Consider the following 12,150-nt stretch of genomic DNA (forward strand, 5'->3'; position numbering starts at 1 on the left):
GCCAGTCTTATCTCAGTCATCTCCCACCTGGGTCACAGCCACTTCCTAACCACTTCCCCACCCATCCACAGTGTCCTATCAACATAGCCACTCTGCCCAGAACCACCGATATCTGATAAAAGCCAAAGTCCTTCATGGGCCTCCAAGGGCTGCATGATCTGGGCCTGATCCCATCTGACTTCATCTCCTGGTTCACTCCACATACTCCCTGCTGCAGCCATGCTGCCTTCCTGCTGCTCCTGGAAAATCTCAAGCACATTCCTGCCAAGGTGCCTTTGCACTGGTTGTCCCCTCTACTTCGGACACCCTTCTTTTCTCCAGATATCCACATGGCTCACTCCCTACCTCCTTCAAACCTTCTCTCCAGTGTCCCCTTCTCAACAAGTTTCCCTATTTAACACTGCAGGCTGCTCAACCCCTTGGACACTTCAATCTCCCTTCCTGTTCTGTAAATCCATGTTAAAGTCCCAACCCCCAATAACTCCAAATCTGACATTATTTGGAAATAGGGTCATTGTCAGTGTAATTAGTTAAGATGAGGTCATACTGGAGTAGGGTGGCCTCCGGTCTAATATGACTGGTCTCCTTAGAAAAAGGTAAAATTCAGACATTGAGACACACATGCAGAGAGGGAGAATGTCACGTGAAGACTGAAGTTAAGATGCCACAGGAAATATCAGGGAACTACCAGAAGCTAGAGGAGGTGCCTGGTACAAATCCTCCCCTAGAGCCTGCAGGGGAGCCTGGTCTTGATCCCAGACCTCCAGCCCCCAGACCTGTGAGACAATACATTTCTGCTGTTTATGCCACCCAGTCTGTGATATTTTGTTCAGCAGCCCTAGCTAACTAATACACTTCCCCTGCTCTGCTTTTCCTCTTTCACATAGAACTTTAATGTATCACAGAATTTATTCATTTATTCCTTTTAATGTCTATTGTCTGTCTCCGCTTTTTGGATTATTACCTCTGAAGGGGCACAGATCTTGGTCTATTGTGTTCACTGCTGTATAAGGTAGTAAGCATGAAATGAATGCTTTCAAGTGAAGGATAAATGCACACATTTGGCTCCTTTTTTCTGTGTTCTCAAGAAACCATCATACAGTTCTACCTCACTCTTCTGTCTTAGCTCTCAGACTGACTTTCCCTGACCGAAGCCCCTGCCCCACCTTACCCACTCTCAGTGCCCATCTTCCCACCCCTGGAGGAAATACCAGCGGGTTGCAGAAGACTGTGGCCCAAGATGGTGCAGTGAGACTCATGTTGCACCTATTTAAACCTCATAGTTACCCTGTGAAGCAGATGTCGTAACTCATTTTATGGATAAGGAAACTGAGGTTCATAAAAGTTAAGCAATATGCCCATTGCACCCTGAGCAACTTATACAGGTCGACCTTTCTCCTTCCCTCATTAGCATGGCAGCTTCCAAGGGACAGGAACTGCATCTTTACTGCTGTATCACCAGCTCCTAGGCCAGCCAGGCACACAGGAAGTGCTCCATGAACACTGTTGAACTCTCCACGGTGACTCCCCTGGTAAGGGGCAAAGCTGAACCGTAACGCGGCCTGATCCCACAACCCATGCTCGTGCTATAGAGCCCACCTGCCAGTGACAGGGGCCACGTCATAGCTTCCTCATATTTTTACCAGCGTTTTTCAGCAGCCTCATCTCTCCACCATTCACCCAAAGCACTTTCCCACTCCCCCGACCCCAAGGAACCCATGTCAACACCCCTCTGGTCTCCCTCTCATATACACATAGTACACAAAAATGCACGGGTAGAGTCTTTGTCTTTTTTTTTTTTTAATAATGAGGGTTGTTTTTTTTTTTAAATAACGACCCAACAATGTCTGGTGTTCTCTGGTTTGGCTCTATTAGTAGTCCCTGGGTCGTTGGGTTTCTGTTGCTGTGTGAGGGCTTTCTCTATTTGCGGCAGGCAGGGGCTACTCTTCATTGCATTTCGCGGGCATCTCATTGCAGTGCCTTTTGTTGCGGAGCATGGGCTCTAGGCGTGTGGGCTTCAGTAGTTGTGACACACGGGCTCGGTAGTTGTGGCGCACGGGCTTTGCTGCTCCGTGGCATGTGGGATCTTCCCGAACCAGGGCTAGAACCCGTGTCCCCTGCATTGGCAGGGGGAATTTTAACCACTGTGCCACCAAGGAAGTCCCTACATTTACTGTTTAATATAATCATCTATTAGCAGTTCCTGGTGATATTGTCTAGATTCATCTTTTCAGTAGGAGTTACAATGGATGATAATTCAATTCCATCCCTCTTCATTTATTAGCCGGGATACTTCTATAAAGAGAAAATTCCCTTTATCAACTCATTATCCTGAAGCATAGTTCATACAACAAAGTCTAAATAAATTCGCTCCCTTTATTACAAGGTTTCAAAATAACAAGTTAGTTTCCTAGTATCCTCTAAGTGAGGGTTGTTGGGATTTTTATTTTATTTTGGTTATCTTTATGAATTCATAGGTTTTTAAATGTGAATAAAGGGTTAACAAACTCTTTCTCTTTCTCTGTGAAAAAAATGACCTTGAGTTAACTTCCTAGCTCTGTTCCCCTGGAAACATAATAAAGGTGGAAGTCATCTATGTTACCAGGCAACCTTGCTTACGAAATGACTTCTAGTTAGTAAACTACACCTTGCCTGGAGGACTATGAATTAACTATAAATAAATACCTAGGGGAAATCCATAGGTTGAGCTTCTCTAAATGCAGTGCATTCTTGTAACTGTGCATGCCCCTTGCTAGGACCCCTGGAACTTATTCCCCTGGGAGGAAATAAAACATATTGGCTTATATGGGGGTGGGGTTTATAAGCCAGAACGGCTCCCATACCCATCTCTTGGGCCAGGTTCCCCAAGAAACAAGCTACTAGATGGAGATTGCACAAGAGGTTTATTGGGGAGGGTTCTTAGGGAGTGCAGCGGGAAGAGCTAAGCTATAATATAGTTACAACTGGACTCCTCAGCCATCCTAATAGGACTTCCTCAGTAGCTGGGATGGCCCTTTCGAGTGGTCCCAATTTAGGCAGGACTGTCCCCTGAATAGGGGTGTAATCTTCAGCAAGGCAGCTTTCCTCCACTGAAAGCAATTTCCAGAGAAAGATTCAGGTGTGCACTGCGAGCAGCCAACACTCCAGACAGCAAGAGGAGTGAGTATCTCAGACTTAACAAGGATACCTGGGTGGTGCACTACAGCATCACTATACCCACTCATTTGGTCTCATTCCTTTATACCTGAGCTGTCACTCCTTCCCCTGCCCTGCTGGCATGCTGTTCTTCTTGTCCTATATTCTCTAGTAAAGCTAGAAGAACTAGTGCCAAAAGGGACCTGTGGAATTTTGTAAAATGTAGATCTAAACCCACATTTGTCTTGTACATTTCCTGCCCCAGATCTGGGATCACCCATTTCTCCAAAGAGCCCTGGTTCGTTTTGCTGAAATTCAGAGACCACAAGGGGGTTCATTATTAGTGGATAAGTCGTGGTTTATTGACCTTTTCAGTGGCCAGAGTTAAGAAATTCTTTTTTCAGGTAAAATACATCGTGAGTTGATATTGGTATTTTTAATTGAAATCAGGACTACTGCTTTTCTTAACTTCAGCAGTCACCCATCTGTATGTTTTCTCCCATGCCAAAAATTGTGATTCTCATTGACACCAACAAAATTTCTCATCTATTTTATTGAAAAATACACACACAACCCTCTCAGAATAACAATACCAACACCACCATTAACAATATGATTACTGAAAGAACATAAGATTTCTCTTTGTTTTGTTTTGTTTTGCTTCTACTTAGGGATAAACCCCACTGGGAATGTACAATCAAATCACCGTGTTTTAAACTAAGAGAATGGACTTGAGGACACGGGGAAGGGGAAGGGTAAGCTGGGACGAAGTGAGAGAGTGGCATGGACTTATATATACACTACCAAATGTAAAATAGATAGCTAGTGGGAAGCAGCCGCATAGCACAGGGAGATCAGCCCGGTGCTTAGTGACCACCTAGAGGGGTGGGATAGGAAGGGTGGGAGGGAGGGAGACGCAAGAGGGAGGAGATACGGGGATGTATGTATATGTATAACTGATTCATTTTGTTAGAAAGCAGAAACTAACACACCATTGTAAAGCAATTATACTCCAATAAAGATGTTAAAAAAATTTTTAATAAAAAATAAACTAACAAGATAATTCCTCTTTGTATGGCTATGCCACCAACTCAAGTCACAGGCTCATTTTTTCATTTTGCTTTTAGTATTAGGATTGCTCTTTTTAGTTTAATTTTGTGCTATAATTATTTAAAATATTTAAGTGGTTTCTAAATCAATTCTGTAAATTAAGATATATTTTCCCCTCAACCTTATTTTTACACTCCCTCATAAATCTAAATTTTGGGTTTATCCTTCTATCTCATATGTCAGGATAAACCAATGACTTAAGACCTTTTCTGAGATGAATGGTAGGATATTATACGCACATTTCTACATCTTTTTGCATTGAGAAAAATACCTTGGAAATCATTTTCAAACAATCAACAGAGGTCTTTTCTCATTCTTTTATATAACTGCATTAGATACCACTGTGTGGATGTACTTCAGTTTATCAATTCCTCGATGATGGACATTTGGATTGTTTCTAGTCTTGTGCTATTACAAATAGTGCTGTAATAAATAACACCATGAATGAATCTTTACTGTATTTTTGTCAGTATATCTTTGGGAGAAAGTCTTAGAACTGGAATTGCTGAGTTAACAGGTAGATGAGATTTCGAGAATTATGTCAAATTCCCCTCCCTAGTGTTTGTGCCATTTGTAACATTCTCACCAATAATATATGAGAACTTCTGTTCATCTAGAGCTTTGCCAAAAGAGTATGTTCTCAAGTTTTTGCAATTTTGGTAATCTGATGGGCGGAAAATGGTATCTCAGTGTTGATTTATTTTGCATTTCACTTATGATGAACAAAGGTAAGAACCTTTATATTGATTAAAGGCTAATAACATTTTTTCTATAAACTTCATATTTTTAGCTCATTTTTCTGAAGGAAACCTGATCTTTTCCATCTACAATATTTAGAAGCTCCTTAGATGTTAAAGATATCAAATCTTTGCCCATAGTTTACACATTGTTTTCAATTTTTCATTGTCTTTCTACTTGTTAATGGTGGGTGGGCTTGGTACTTTTGTGAGGGCTTTGTTTCACTTCTTTGTTTGTGTTTTGTTTCAGTCTTTTAAAATATTTTTATTTATGTAATCAAATTTATCAATCTTCTCCTTTATTGCTTTTGCATTTTTGTCATAACTAGGAAGGTTTTCCCCACTCCCAAGTTATAAAGCCATTAATCCATGTTTCCTTTTATTATTTGTATGATTTACTTTTTCACCACATTTACATCTCTTATCCACTCAGCATTTATCTTGGTGTGAAGAATGGATTAAATTTTATTTTTTTACAGAAGACTATCTAATCCTCCTAACCACATAGCTTAAGTACCTTGTTTTTTCCCCATTGACCTGAGATGCTGCCTTTATATACATATTAAATTTCCACATGCAATTTGGTCTATTTGTATTTTTCTATTTATCTTTCAGTGTCAGTCTATTTCTTCACCAACACCAATGCTGTTTAATTATACAGGCGTTAAATTTTAAAAAAATATTTAGTACAAGTACACCCCTTATTTCTATTCTCCATCAGAATTTTCCTGACTATTCTTGCTCACTAGTTCTTTAAGTAAACATTGTAATCAACATTTCTAGCATCAGAAAAAAATTCTATTTTTATCAGAATTGCATTGAATGTGTTAATTTAGGGAGACTGACATCTTTAAGATGTTGAGTTTTCCTATCCATAAATATGGTACATATTTCCATTTGCTCAAGTCTACATTTAAGTCTTTCAAGGGCGTTTTAGAGCTTTCCTGATACAGATTTTGAACTTTTCTGGTCATGTTTATACCTATATACTTTGGTTTTTGCTTTTGTTTTGTTTGTGAATGTAAATGGGTATTTTTTCCTTTTACATCTTCTGTTTTTGTTTGCGTATATGAAAGTCATTGATTTTTTCTTAACATCTTTATTGGGGTATAATTGCTTTACAATGGTGTGTTAGTTTCTGCTTTATAACAAAGTGAATCAGTTATACATATACATATGTTCCCATATCTCTTCCCTCTTGTGTCTCCCTCCCTCCCACCCTCCCTATCCCACCCCTCCAGGTGGTCACAAAGCACCGAGCGGATATCCCTGTTCTATGCAGCTGCTTCCCACTAGCTATCTACCTTATGTTTGGTAGTGTATATATGTCCATGCCTCTCTCTCGCTCTGTCACAGCTCACCCTTCCCCCTCCCCATATCCTCAAGTCCGTTCTCCAGTAAGTCTGTGTCTTTATTCCTGTCTTAACCCTAGGTTCTTCATGACATTTGGTCATTGATTTTTGTATGTTGATTTTTTTTCCCCAGCTTTACTGAGGCATAATTAAGAGGTAAAATTGTATATATTTAAAGTATACAACTTGATGACTTGATATACATATAAACTGTGAAACGATGACTACAATCAAGTTAATTAATACAGCCATAACCTTTGGTATGATGAGAATGCTTAAGATCTACTCTTTTAGCGAATTTCAAGTCTATAATATTAACTCTATTCACCATGCTGTACATAAGATCCCTAGAACTTGTACACCTTATAAATGGAGGTTGTACTCCCTAACCAACATCTGTCCATACCCTCCGACCCCCACGGAAACCACCATTCTACTCTCTGTTTCTATGAGTTTGACTTTTTTTTTCAGATTCCACATATAAGTGAGATCATACAATAATTGTCTTTCTCTGCCTGACTTATTTCACATAGCATAATATCCTGCAGGCTCATCCATGTTGTCGCACAAATGGCAGGATTTCCTTTTTTATGACTGAATATTCCAGTACGAGTGTGTGTGTGCGGATCACATTTTCTTTCATTTCATTTTCCACTCACCTGTCAGTGAACACTTAAGTTGTTTCCATATCTTGACTATTGTGAGTAATACTGCAATGAACATAGGAGGGTAGACATCTCTTCAAGATACTGATTTCTTTTCCTTTAGCTATATAACCAGAAGTGGGATTTCTGGATCATATGTTAGTTCTATTTTTAATTTTTTGAGGAACTGCCATACTGTTTCGACAGTGGCTATATCATTTCACAGTCCCACCAACAGTGCACAAGGCTTCCCTTTTCTCCACTTCCTGAGGTGATATCTCATTGTGGATTTAATTGGCATTTCCCTGATGATCAGTGATGTTGAGCACCTTTTTATGTGCCTGTTGACTGTCTGTATGTCTTCTTTGGAAAAAGAATGTTCATTAGGGTCTTTTGCCCACTTTTTAGTTGGACGATCTGGGTCTTTTTTTGTTGTTCTTGAGTTCTTCATATATTTTAGAAATTAACCCCTTATCAATATATGGTTTGCAGGGCTTCCCGGGTGGCGCAGTGGTTGGGAGTCCGCCTGCCAATGCGGGGGACGCCGGTTCGGGCCCTGGTCCGGGAGGATTCCCACATGCCGCGGAGCGGCTGGGCCCGTGTGCCACGACTACTGAAGCACACGCGCCTGGAGCCCGTGCTCTGCCACGGGAGAGGCCACCTCAGTGAGAGGCCCGCGCACCACAGGGAAGAGCAGCCCCCGCTCGCCGCAACTAGAGAAGGCCCGCGCTTAGCAGCGAAGGCCCAACGCAGCCAAAAATAAATAAATAAAATGAATAAATTTATAAAAAAAAAAAAAATATATGGTTTGCAAATATTTTCTCCCATTTCATAGGTTGCCTCTTCATGCTATTGATTATTTCCTTTGCTGTGCAGAAGTTTTTAGTTTGATGTAGTCCCACTCATCTATTTTTGCTTTTGTTGCCTATGCTTTTGGTGTCATATTCAAAAACATCATTTAAAAGTATCTCTATTCACAGATGGTAGGAAGTTTAAAAAAATTTTTTTAATGTTTTTAAAGATTAGAGCTAATAATGAATTCATCAACATTGCGGGATACAAGACCAATATAGAAAAATCAGTTATATTTCTATGCACTAACAATGAACGGTACAAACATATAATTAAGAAACAATTTCATTTACAGTAGTATCCAAAAAAGATACTTAGGAATAAACTTAACCATATAAGTGCCAGATTTGTACACTGAAAACTAAAAAACATTGTTGACAGAAATCTTAAAAGACCTAAATAAATGGAAGAGCATCCTGTGTTCAAGGATTGGAAAACTTAATATTGTTAAGATGGCAGTACTCCCCAGAGTCATCTAAAGATTAAATGCAATCCCTGTCAAGATTCTAATGGCCTTTTTTGAAAAAATAGAAAAGCTGATCCTAAAATTTATACTGAAATACATGAGGCTCAGAATATCCAAGATAATCTTTACAAGAAAAAAAAAATGTGGAGAGCTCACATTTCCCAATTTTAAAACCTACTACAAAGCTGCAATGTCAAAACAGTGTGGTCAACATAAGGATAGACATATAGATCAAAGGAATAGAATAGAGTCCAGTAGTAAACTGTACATCTGTGGTCAATGGATTTTCTCAAATCAAATTTAAAAATTAATTCAAAATGGATCAAAGATCTAAGTGTAATAGCTCAAACTATAAAGTGTTAAGAGAGAACATAGGTATAAATCTTCATGATCTTGCATTAGGCAAAGGTTTTGTAAATGACACCAAAAGATCAAGCAATAACAACAAAAATATAGATAAATTAGACTTCATCAAAATTAAAGCTTTTGTCCTTCAAAAGACACTATGAACTTGCTGTACACCTGAAACTAACACAATATTATAAATCAACTATACTCCAATAAAAATTATTTTTGGCTTCGCTGGTGGTGCGGTGGTTGGGAGTCCACCTGCCAATGCAGGGGACATGGGTTCGTGCCCCGGTCTGGGAGGATCCCACATGCCGTGGAGCAGCTAGGCCTGTGAGCCATGGCCAGCAAGCCTGCGCATCCAGAGCCTGTGCTCTGCAACGGAAGAGGCCACAACAGTGAGAGGCCCACGTCCCGCAAAAAAAGAAAAAAAAATTTTTAAAAGGACACCGTGAAAAAAAGTGAAAAGACTAAAAACAGAATGGAAAAAAATATTTACAAATCATATATCTGGTAATGGTGTAGTATCTATATTATTCAAAGAACTCTGTTACAACTCAACAATAAAAAAGACAACTCAATTTTAAAATGGGCAAAGGGGGACTTCCCTCGTGGCAAAGTGGTTAAGAATCTGCCTGCCTGTGCAGGGGACACAGGTTCGAGCCCTGGTCAGGGAAGATCCCACGTGCCGCGGAGCAAATAAGCCCATGCACCACAACTATGGAGCCTGTGCCCTAGAGCCCACGAGCCACAACTACTGAAGCCCATGTGCCTAGAGCCCATGCTCCACAACAAGAGAAGCCACTGCAATGAGAAGCCCACGCACTGCAACGAACTAGAGCCCACTCACCGCAACTAGAGAAAGCCCATGTGCAGCAACGAAGACCCAATGCAGCCAAAAATTAATTAATTAATTTAAAAAATAAATAAATAAAATAAAATGGACAAAGGATTTGAGTAGACATTTCTCCAAAGAAGATATACAAATGGCCAATAAGCACATCAAAATGTTCTCAACATCATTAGTCATCAGGGAAATTCAAGTCTAAACCACAATGAGATTCCACTTCATACCCACCATGATGGCTATAATAATTATTATTTTTAAAAAATGATAACAAGTTTTGGTAAGGATGTAGAGGAATTGTAACCCTCATAATATTGTTGGTGGGAATGTAAAAATGTAAGATGGTGCAGCTGTTTTGGAAACAGTTTGGAATTTCCTCAAAAAGTTAAACATAGAGTTACCATATAACCCAGCAATTCGACTGCTAGGTATACACTCAAGAGAAAAGAAAACACATGTTCATACAAAAACTTGTACACAAATGTTCACAGTAACATTATTCATATTGGCCAAAAAGTGGAAACAATCCAAATGTATTATTATAAAGGTATTATTCAGTCATAAAAAAGGGAAATATTGATACATGCCTGAACCTTGAAAACATTAAGTTAAATGAAAGAAACCAGATTCAAACGACCACATATTATATGATTCCATTTATATGAAATGTCCAGAATAGACAAATCTATAGACACAGAAAATAGATTAATATCTGCCAGAGACTGTGGGGATGGGGCGTAGAGAATGATAGCTAATAAGTACGGTGTGTCTTTTTGGGGTGATGAAAATGTTCTGGAAATAAATCTTGGTGATAGTTACACAATCTTGTGAATATATTAAAAACCATTGAACTGTTCACTTTAAAACAGTGGGTTTAATAGTCAATGAATTATGGGACTTCCCTGGTGGTGCAGTGGTTAAGAATCCACCTGCCAATGCAGGGGACATGGGTTCGAGCCCTGGTGCAGGAAGATCCCACATACCGCAGAGCAGCTAAGCCCGTGTGCCACAGCTACTGAAGCCCACAAGCCCACAAGCTCTGCAACAAGAGGAGCCACCGCAATGAGAAGCCTGCGCACCGCAACGAAGAGTACCCCCGCTCGCTGCAACTAGAGAAAAGCTCTCGCGCAGCAACGAAGACCCAACGCAGCCAAAATTTTAAAAATTAATTAAAATAAATAAATGTTTTTAAATAGTGAATTATATCTTAATAAAAATTTTATTTTTCTTTTAAAAAGAGGAAGTCTTGCACAGACCAATGATGAAAATAAATTCAGGAGTGAAACTCAAACCTCTGTGTCCAGAGAACAGATAGGAATATTGATAAAACTCTGTTTGAGAAAGCATGTGTGGAAAAAGTGTCTCTCATACACCACTGCTGTCAGTATGAACTGTCACATTCATTTAAGTAAGCAATTTAGTAATTATAAATAAATACATAAATAAAGTATATAGCCTATGATCCAAAATTCTCATCTGTAGGAATCTAAAACCAAAGTGTGGCTGGAACAGTTAACACTCAGTGAATGTTCTTTCTTATTATAAAGCTGATAATCATAGGAAGAGAGAATATATTATGCAATAAGTTCCTACAGCCAAATTCAGCTCCCACCTCTGCTTCTTTCTGGAAAAAATAAGACAGTGCTCATATCATATATATGGTATGATAATGAAATTTCTGCTCTTTCGATCTTTGCAAGCTGCATAAAGTGGAAAGCAAAATTCTCTCCTAAAATGGAAGGTCATTTCTAGAGCTGCTGAGCATATACTAAAAGAAGAGATAAAGAGTCTCATGTAGAGTTCCAGCCTCTTAATAAAAGGGATACAGTGAGATAGAACTGGGGAGGAGTGCAGGGGCGTAGGAAACAGAGCTTGAGTCTCAGCCTAACCCCATGAGGCTGCAAAAAATGCCAAGAAATATTCACAGTGACAAACGCCCCAAGCCTCATAAAAATCAGCAGTGACTCTGCAGCAACTGACAAACTCAATCACTACTGACAGAAGTGCTTTAAAGAACCTATACCTGTGTTTCCTTTAATTCTTTCTCCAAATGGTGATTCCCTTTATATGTGGCATTATTGTTTGTAAACACTGCACTTTGTTCATCAAATAAAGAGTTCTATCAATACAAAAAAAAAGACCAAGGAGAGGAATATCACGTCAGTCTGTATTTTCCAATGCATCATACCCAGGCTTTCAGCCCATGAAGACATACCCTGAAGTCAACTTGCCCAAGTTGCAGGAAAAGGACCAAGCAAAGAGAAATAGCTTCGGAAATCCAGCCAATAACCCAAAGTGTGATACAGGACAGGATGCTCTTTTCATTGACACTCCTCTGGAGCTGGTCCTCTGGAAACAGGGAGTATCTGTCAGCCCACCTGCCACTACCCACCCGGTTCCCACCCTCCCTCCTATCCTGTGTGGTGAGATATGGTGGGCAGACAGGGATTGTGACATAAGCAAATGGCCTGGAACTGATCTATGTAAATGCCAGCCCATGAGATTCCTAGCAGGGACACTGCCTGTGAAGGCCTCACAACAGCCAACCTCTCGAAACCTCCAAGCTGACTGCCTCATCCAGGGGAGGAGGGACCCCTCAACGGGAGAACGGACAGCAGGATCCTGGTAGAGGAGGCACCAAGAGCTCCAGGGAGCGGGT

This window comes from Neophocaena asiaeorientalis, unplaced genomic scaffold (assembly GCF_003031525.2).
Source record: "Neophocaena asiaeorientalis asiaeorientalis breed wild unplaced genomic scaffold, Neophocaena_asiaeorientalis_V1.1 scaffold118, whole genome shotgun sequence".
In the NCBI taxonomy this organism is placed as follows: domain Eukaryota; kingdom Metazoa; phylum Chordata; class Mammalia; order Artiodactyla; family Phocoenidae; genus Neophocaena; species Neophocaena asiaeorientalis.